The sequence below is a fragment of the Taudactylus pleione genome, unplaced genomic scaffold (genome assembly GCF_031769625.1).
Source record: "Taudactylus pleione unplaced genomic scaffold, aTauple2 ptg000990l, whole genome shotgun sequence".
In the NCBI taxonomy this organism is placed as follows: Eukaryota; Metazoa; Chordata; class Amphibia; order Anura; family Myobatrachidae; genus Taudactylus; species Taudactylus pleione.
The window spans coordinates 746,393-755,288 of NW_028285391.1; the positions used below are offsets into that span (position 1 = coordinate 746,393).

General features: G+C 44.3%; 1 pseudogene; it reads left to right on the forward strand.

Annotated features, from left to right (window-relative positions):
* The first annotated feature begins 569 nt into the window (after window positions 1-569).
* Window positions 570-688, forward strand: LOC148454483 (5S ribosomal RNA; annotated as a pseudogene).
* The last annotated feature ends 8,208 nt before the right edge of the window (window positions 689-8,896 follow it).

Below are 8,896 nucleotides of genomic sequence, written 5' to 3' on the forward strand. Positions count from 1 at the left end.
TGTGTGCGGGGCACATAGGCCCCCGGGTCCAGGGGGGCCCCGTACAGCAACCACACTGCACTCATATTTTGTTTAAACTTACCAGTCCGAGGTCCCGCGTCGGGTGTCACTGCTGCGCAGAACACCAGAAAGATGGTTGCCACGGCCATTTTTTCCGGTGTTCTGCGTATGCACAGTAGACTCCTGGCAAACTCTAGTGCCCGGAGTCTACTAATGCTCCAGTGGCTGGCCAGCCGCGTCAGTCGCCTGCCAGCCACCAGGGAGAGAGGAGGGGGCCCCGCACGTGGAGTGCACACGGGGCCCCTCCTCTCTTAAAACGCCCCTGATTATATATAATGTCAAATATCAGTGACAAAGTGTAACTGGAAATTACCCTGTAAATTATATCAAAATGATACAATTAAGATAAGTCCCACATATGATAGTCACAAAAATGTGACAAGTAAGCACTAAGATTTATTTCCACACAAATAAAGTATGCTTGTGCTATACTTATTTTCATTTTGTATTATTCAAACATATTGCTGTGTATACACCAGGGCATCCAGACTCTCTCAGAATAATATCAGGCCTACAGCCATACCATACTGGATATGCCCAATCTCGTCTGATCCTGGAAGCCATACAGCATTGGGCCTGGTCAGTACTTGGATGGGTGACCGCCTAGGAATACCAGGTGCTGTAGGTGGTCTTAGATAAGAGGTGGATTGGGACAAAGTGAATAACACAGCATATTGTTCACATGATAATACTTTACAGTCTGGGAATGGCAGGGATACTGATAGCCATTTTTCTACATAATCAGTAAGATATATAAATACGTTATTTTTGAATTTATTGGTATACTGTAGGAATCTGACTGACTATCTATAAATGTTGTTCAATATTTTCGCCACATCCACTCAATTTTGTTTTTCCAAGGAGATCTGCAGAATTTTAAGGAAAATTATTCAAAGTTATTTTTTATACTGTATATTTGAATTTAAAGAGTGCCCCAACAACAAGCCCTTCTTGTTTACTTTGTTTTAAGTATGGCTAGTTATAAGGCCCTTCCTAAATTTCACAAGCTATGTGACAGATGGGCTGTTTCTCCTTTGGATCTTCATAGACCTGTTGAAGATCCTCCCGTGTAATCTATAATCTCCCTTGTACAGGTGTTTCTTTCCTATGCCCTTTTACTCTCCTTTCATTTGCTAAGAAAGTACATAAATAGCGCTATGATAAAAGATAGAAGATGATACCCGGTATTAAAAAGTTATTTACCAAATACTTTTAATAAAAAATAATAATACGCTTATATAAAAAAAGAATGACATTAAAACAATTCTGAAACGAGCAAATGCCTAACCCACATAATGCCCGCACAATTGTGCCTGTTCCTATTTATACTTTTGGATGTATATTAACACCAATTAGGTAGACAATGAATACCACTTTCATTTGGAGAGACACATTTATATATATATATATATATTCACCAGTTTCCTTCACCGATAGAGTAGTCTTCCTTTGTGTGTGTAGTCCATATATAACATTTAGGAATCCTCAAAGTAAATTTTGTAAAGTCACTTGTGGGTTGGCTGGGTCAGCTGATGCGTTTCGCTGCCTTGGTGTGGCAACTTTTTCATAGACCACCTTTGGACAAGCTGCCACACTAAGACAGCGAAACACGTCGGTGACCCAGCCTACCCACAAGTGACTTTACAAAATTGTCACCCTTACCTGCAAAAGCCTGAAACAGCTTGCCGGATACACCACAAAGACTTACAGTGTCCCTGGGACTATGTTCATCTGCCTGGTTTTGGACCCATACACCGTTCACTTTGAGGATTCCTAAATGTTATATATGGACTACACGCCTAAAGGAACTCCTCTATCGGTGAAGGAAACTGGTTAATATACTGTACATCAACTGGACAGTCCCTGTGTCTCTCCAAATGAGAGTGGTGGTCATTGTCTACCTAATTGGTGTTAATATACATCCAGAAGTATAAATAGGAACAGGCACAATTGTGCGGGCATTATGTGGGTTAGGCATTTGCTCGTTTCAGAATTGTTTTAATGTCATTCTTTTTTATACGTATATTATTATTTTTTATTAAAAGTATTTGGTAAATTACCTTTTAAATACCATGTATCATTTATGTACCTCCTAATCATTTATGTGGTAAGGGTTTGACGACCACATTTTATTCTTAGCTGCTAGGAATAATAGCATATCCCAACGCCAGTAAATAATCTTCTTGGTATTGAATATTTACATCCTTTCATTTGGTTGTCTCCCTTTACCTCCATGTCCGAGTTGTTTATATGCTATATCTGTGATTCCAGGCTTAGATTATTAATGATATTCCTTTGTCCGCATATTTTGTTATTTAATTATGTGCTTGTTACTGGCAATGCTCACGTCTTTTGTAATTTTATATGTATTTTCTCTTTGTTCTGTATATAACATGTAGAAAAATTTCCTATAAAAAAACTAAATGACTCAAAAAGGAGAGAGAGATGCAGGTGATCAGACACAAAGGAGAGCATCTAAAATGAAACTCCTACTATCAAAATCCCTAAAGTTTCTGGGGGTAGGAGCAGGGCCAGTGCTAGGGTGTTCAGCAGTGTCTTGCAAACTATAAATTTGCAACCCCCCCCCACACATACTTTTTACAAAGGAACAGTGTGTGCCTGAGGTGCACATTGCAAAACAGGGGTGTGGTGTGACAAGAGAGGGCCCTAGCCACACAATAGTACCCCCAATTCCAATTATGCCACACAGTTGCACAATCTTATGGTAACAATATCTTAGCGGATGCCCGGCAAATAGAGAAGGCAGCACCTCTCCAGCCCAGCACTTCCCTGCTGCGCAAGGCCAGATGACCACCCCGTAAATTTGGAGTAGAGTGTTTTCAAATTTCAGACCCCCACTTCTAAATTTTTACTTTATATATGCAGTATATATATATATATATATATATATATATATATATATTATAAAAAATTGGCCGCACTCACCAGACTTGTTAGAAGCAATAGTGTTTACTCACAGCATATTAACAGGGTACATGTGCAGGGTCTACGTTTCAGTCCATAACAAGACCTTTATCAAGACCAATGCTCAGCAGTCAAAGTCACAAACCAGACTGACCATCCAAGCAGGACTATTCGTACCATACCATGACCACTCCCACCTAATTGATTAACAATTACCAGCCCAACACAATTAGTGTTAGGACCCACACTGAAGGGCAACTTGATCGCAGTAAGGATACTGAATTTAAACCTCTATGCGCTCCTACCTATACCTTCTAAAAGCCTGCCTATACCTTCTAATATTGACGCTATTTGCGCACGCAGTCATACAGTAAAATAAAGACTTTAGACCTTGAACATGTGTTTCCAAAGCACAAAGTATTATTCAAGTAAAGTACAGTCAGTTACACGCTGTGATCTACGTACAATTTAGCGCAAAGAATTATACAGACCCAAGATACAGTTATACATACGCACGCGCTCTGGACCAGATACTGGCATCAGCAAGAAACCTCTGTCAATCAGCAATCAGCAAGAAGACTCCAGAAGGGGGTCACAACACACATATTTATACCCTTACAGAAATAGACAACACAATAGAGAGGTTTGTTGCTGATCCCATTGGTTCTCCATCACGGTGCTTCTGTTACAGGATATTTAACAGGTTGATTCAAATAGACACAGATCAGCCTCCGACAGCCTATTGTCTCCTCTATTCTCCCTGCATGCAAATCTAAGCTGTTAGTTTCACAAAATACATTTTGGTGCTTTATATCTCTACGGTCCATAAGTTGAGAATGCATGTTGCGATCTTCACACCGATGATACCGGAAAGCTGATGAGAAAGTGCAGATCAGGATAACATCAAACACTGCTTACTTATCATGTATTAAACCTTAGATACCAAATAGCCTTTATTTCACAGCATTTGTAATATATGGATAAAACTTGAATCTTATACTTTAAAGCTATGGAAGCTTTTATGTGAGTGTGCATTGTGTAAGTATTAGGGGTTTGGGAAAAGACGCTAGTTAGGTTTATCTGATTTGGGGCAGATGTGCACGCATGCAGCTAATAAACAGCGTTCGCATGCAGGATATTGTGCATTCGCTAATGTGCATCATGTTAACAGCGCAACTATGCGTAATGTGCAGTGTTCATGCATGTGATTCTATTTATGATGGATTATATATATATATATATATATATATATACATATATCATTCCTTACTAACATATTTAACTGCAATGCAATGTGTTATTAGTAATGAGATTCACTCTCATACAGGGTGGAGACCCCCATCTGTGTGCTGGTGCCAAACTGTCTGATAGTGAGTTTAAAAGAGCAGATTTCTTACCATTGTTCATTCAGTCAAATTGAAGTGTCTGGGCCATATTACAATTGTCACAGCTACACCTGTCCACATGTGGGGTCTCTCCCTTTACATGCAAAAACACACACAGTTCCTGGTGTATTGTCTTGTCTATTTACTTTTCTCAGGAGGCTGTTTTTCTAGTTGTTTTGGTATTTCTCTATGCAAGGTTGTCCCCAGAATGGGCCTGTCATGGCTTCTAAAGGATTATCAAAAACATTGCCATCTGTACTTAAATGGAGTCGTACCGATCCTAAATTCAAGAAGGTGCACGATAAACCACCATTGCTCAGCGTACAGAGAGGACGTAACCTCAAAGACCTGTTATTAAGACCTGATATGAAACCAACCCCAGCTTCTGACACTGGATGGCTGCTTTAAATGCTTGAGTTGTATAACGTACAGGTCGCTGATCACAGGGAAATATTTTTGTCATCACCATAACGGCACTAGGATCCCCTTGAGGCACATTCTAACATGCTTGCTGGACCATGTAGTCTACTTTTTGGTGTGTCCCTGTGGTTTGATGTATGTCGGTAAGACGGTGAGGACATTCAGGGATAGGATGAACCAACATAGATAATCCATACGTTTAGGCATTTGCTAGTAATAAAACGGACAAGCCCGTAGTGGCTCATTTCTTACAAAGGAAACATCAATTATCCACCCTTAGATATAGGATTATAGACTGGATCCCTCCTCCCGCCAGGGGAGGTGATCATGGTGCACATCTCCTAAAAAGGGAGGCTAACTGGATACACTTTTTGGACACCTTGTCGCCCAAAGTACTAAATGAACAGAACTCTTTCAGTATTTTTCTTTAAGGGATGTCTACTCTAACCTGTTGGTTCATCCATTGAATATTTTTTTTGTCAGCCGTTTGATCTTTATTTTTATTTGTATACATTTTTTCACGATATAGGTGTTTCTTTAATTTTTGAACATGATTGGCTTATATTTGAGTATCTATACTGTATATGAAGTGTTTGTATAATATAATATTCTGCTTTTGTGATACCTATGTGGTGGGACTATGGGTGCGATACCGTGAACACCTACATTGAATTTTAGTATGGTTTATTATTTTAGCTGCCAGCACCGAAATTTAGATTGATGGTTGGATATATTAATTTAGTACCAATATAGTGTGCCTTTAAAGACTTTTGTTTACATAGTCACTGCTATCACATGATCGGGGGCGTGGATGTTGTGCGCTCCATGTAGGTTGGAATGCAGGTGAATGCACAGCGCTGGATCCGATAATGCTGCTTCAATATTGGCTGATCGGCACCCCGGGACTGAAACTTCCAGCTATGCGTTCCACTAGTATGGAGTGCTTGTGGGGTTTAGTCCATGGTGCGGATATTGGTGATCATTTAGCTCTGCGTAACGTGTTTTTGTACATTTGGCATATGCTCTGCCACTGATAATGGAGTCTATTCGGATGCATAATGATATATGCTAAAGTCACTGCCAAAGGCTTACTGCGATCAGCTGAGCAGTATTTCCGGGTATGCGGAACGCTGACATACATTGTCTGCAGCACGGTATTCTGTGGTAAGCAACGCTGCCTATACCATCTCTTTGTAATGATGACATGCTGCACTGTTATATGGATTCACTGCTGCTGTTTCTATGCACACACTTGATGAGGTTACTGATACCTTTTACACCAGAGCTAAAACCCGTGTTATTGCAGGGTTAACCCGGGTAGCTCCTTGGTGTAAAAGGGAACAGGGTTGGATTCCTGGGTTGAGTGACCCAACATTTCCAACCTAGGGAATTGCCGGGTTTAACACAGAATAACCCGTGAAACCCTGCAGTGTAAATGACGCGTTCCGGGTCACAATAACCTGGAGCGTGCCGCATGCTGGCCGATTGGCCGGCTTCAGTGTAGCTTGGAGATGAAGTCATCTCCAAGCGTCCACTTCCACACAGGAAGAGCCGGGTCACTGCAGACCCAGCTCTGGTGTGAACGGTGCCGACTCAGGAAAATCCTGGGTCGGTGCCGGCTAAATTCCGGGTCTGATCCGGTTTGGAGCCCTGTTCCAACCTCCGGGTCAAACCCAGAATTTAGGTGTATAAGTGGTATAACTGTGTTGGGCTGGTAATTGTTAATCAATTAGGTGGGAGTGGTCATGGTATGGTATGCATAGTCCTGCTTGGATGGTCAGTCTGGTTTGTGACTTTGACTGCTGAGCATTGGTCTTGATATAGGTCTTGTTATGGACTGAAACGTTGATCCTGCACATGTACCCTCAGGGGCGTATCTACCCATTGGCCAGGATGGCACTCGCCAGGGGCGCCGACCAAAGGGGGGGCGCCATCCGGCAGTGCCACCAGTAGCCAAGGGGTGGACAAGTCCCCCGGCCCCACAAGTGTAGGGCAGACCGCAGTGATAGCAGTCTGCCCTACACCATTTACAAACACACAGCCGCCAGCGGCGTCTGTGTGTGTAATAGCAGCCAGCCAATGAGAGTCAGGCAGACTCTCATTAGCTGCTGCGTCGTCCGCAGAGGGAGCCGGCTGGAGCTCACTAAGGAGCTCCGTGTGCCGGCTCCCCCCGCAGTGATGGGAGAGACGTCATACGTCATGACGTCTCTCCCATGCAGGAGAAGAGTGGCCGGGACTCAAAGCGGACAGCGGCGGTCGCGTCAGGAGCGGGGACCAGGTAAGTTGAATTTTTTTTTTGTTCTTTGTGTGTGTGTTTGTGTGTGTAAGCCTGGCACTACAGGGGGGACACTGAAATAGGGGGTGGCAGCTACTGGGGGCACTTTATGGGGGGGTGCCTGTTACTGGGGGGCACTGTATAGGAGTGGCCACTACTGGGGGCAATTTATGGGGGTGGCCACTACTGGGAGCACTGTATAGGGGTGGCCACTACTGGGGGCAAATTAGGGGGTGGGTGGCCACTACTGGGGGCACTATATAGGGGGGACTACTACTGGGGGCACTGTATAGGGGGGTCTACTACTGGGGGCACTATATAGGGGGGACTACTGGGGGCACTGTATAGGGGGGGCTACTACTGGGGGCAATGCAGCATAAGGGGGATTACTACCGGGGGATTACTATTGGGGGCACTGCATGGGGGGGGGCGCCAGTCCATTACATTGACAGGGGCCTCTGGATCACTAGAGACACAACTCTCCCTGCTGTTAGTGGCGTCGGCAGCCTATGCAGAGCGCTGCTCACGCGGCTCCCTCAATCACTCTCCCCGCTGTTACAGGGGAGCGGGGCAGCAGGTAAAGTGCGCTACAAGAGCGGCCACCTGCTATAACTATCCCCGCTGTACACGCGGTGTGAGGCGCGCGGGGGGGAGGTTAATGGCCACAGAAGCCATCTTGTAAAGCCCTTCAGGGCATAAAGAAGGGGGGCGGAGCTTAAAGGCAGCGCGGGTCTCTCTCCCCTATACTGCAAGCGGCTGTATAACAGCAGGGCTGCCGTTCTTCATTACACAGCAGCACATACTGCATCTCTATATAGGAGATTGCAGTATAAGAGACACAGAAGGATGGATTCCTCTGCTGCCATGTGCTGCACAAGTGCATCTCCTGATTACATCCTGGTAGAGAGGCTGTAAGTAACTGGGGTGTAAGTGCAGGGGAATCTGATCTGTGGGAGGGGGGTTTCTCCTCCTCTGTGTCCCACAGCCTTCTTGTTTATCTTGTCTGTGTCTTTTCTGTTGTATGCTGTGTTTTCTCTGGCTGACTGTGTGTACCAGGTCCAACAGAACCAAGGCTTCTCTAAAGCTGTTTGTCTGTTCCAAGTGTAACAACAAACAGACTAAGCCACATGCCACTGGGTCCATGTTGTGATGCTTGTAATAACAACAGGTTCACAGTTGGCGATTACTAGCTCTTCTGCTCCGCCATGGGCAGGAGACACCCTGGTTCAGAGTAAAACGGTGCTTGCACCCTCCACTTCCTACCAAAAAAAAAAAAAAGGCCAGCGTACTCTAATGACTGTTCTCCAGTCAGAAGAGTCGGACGCACAATTCCTCGCTCCAGAGGTTACCGTAAAGGGTGATTTGGAGGAAGTTTTACAAGAAAACCCTCAGGAGTTAGAGTCCACCTCCCGAGGGGTGGAATCTCTAATCTTGCAGTTATCAGTGGCCTGGATACAGCCGGATAAGTGGTTCCAAATCCACGCAGGTTTGCCCCTAGCTACCCTTTTCCATCATCCATGATGGAGAACTAGGACTCCCCTCCTCCTGTAGATGCGTCTGATGTCAGTCTCTCTAAGAAAACAGCAGTTCCGGTGCCGGGAGCTACTGTTTTAAAGGACCCTTCGGATCATAAGTTTGAGACAACACTATAATCTACATATACCGCAGCAGGAGCTCAGCTTTGACCTACCCTTATTACTGCCTGGGTTAACAAGGCTGTGGTTTGCTGGGTTGACCAGTTGATTACACTCGGGTACTTCCAGAGCAGAATTATGTCTACTAGCAGAACACATCTGTGAGTCTGCAGTTTACTTAGGAGAAGTTCTAAGGA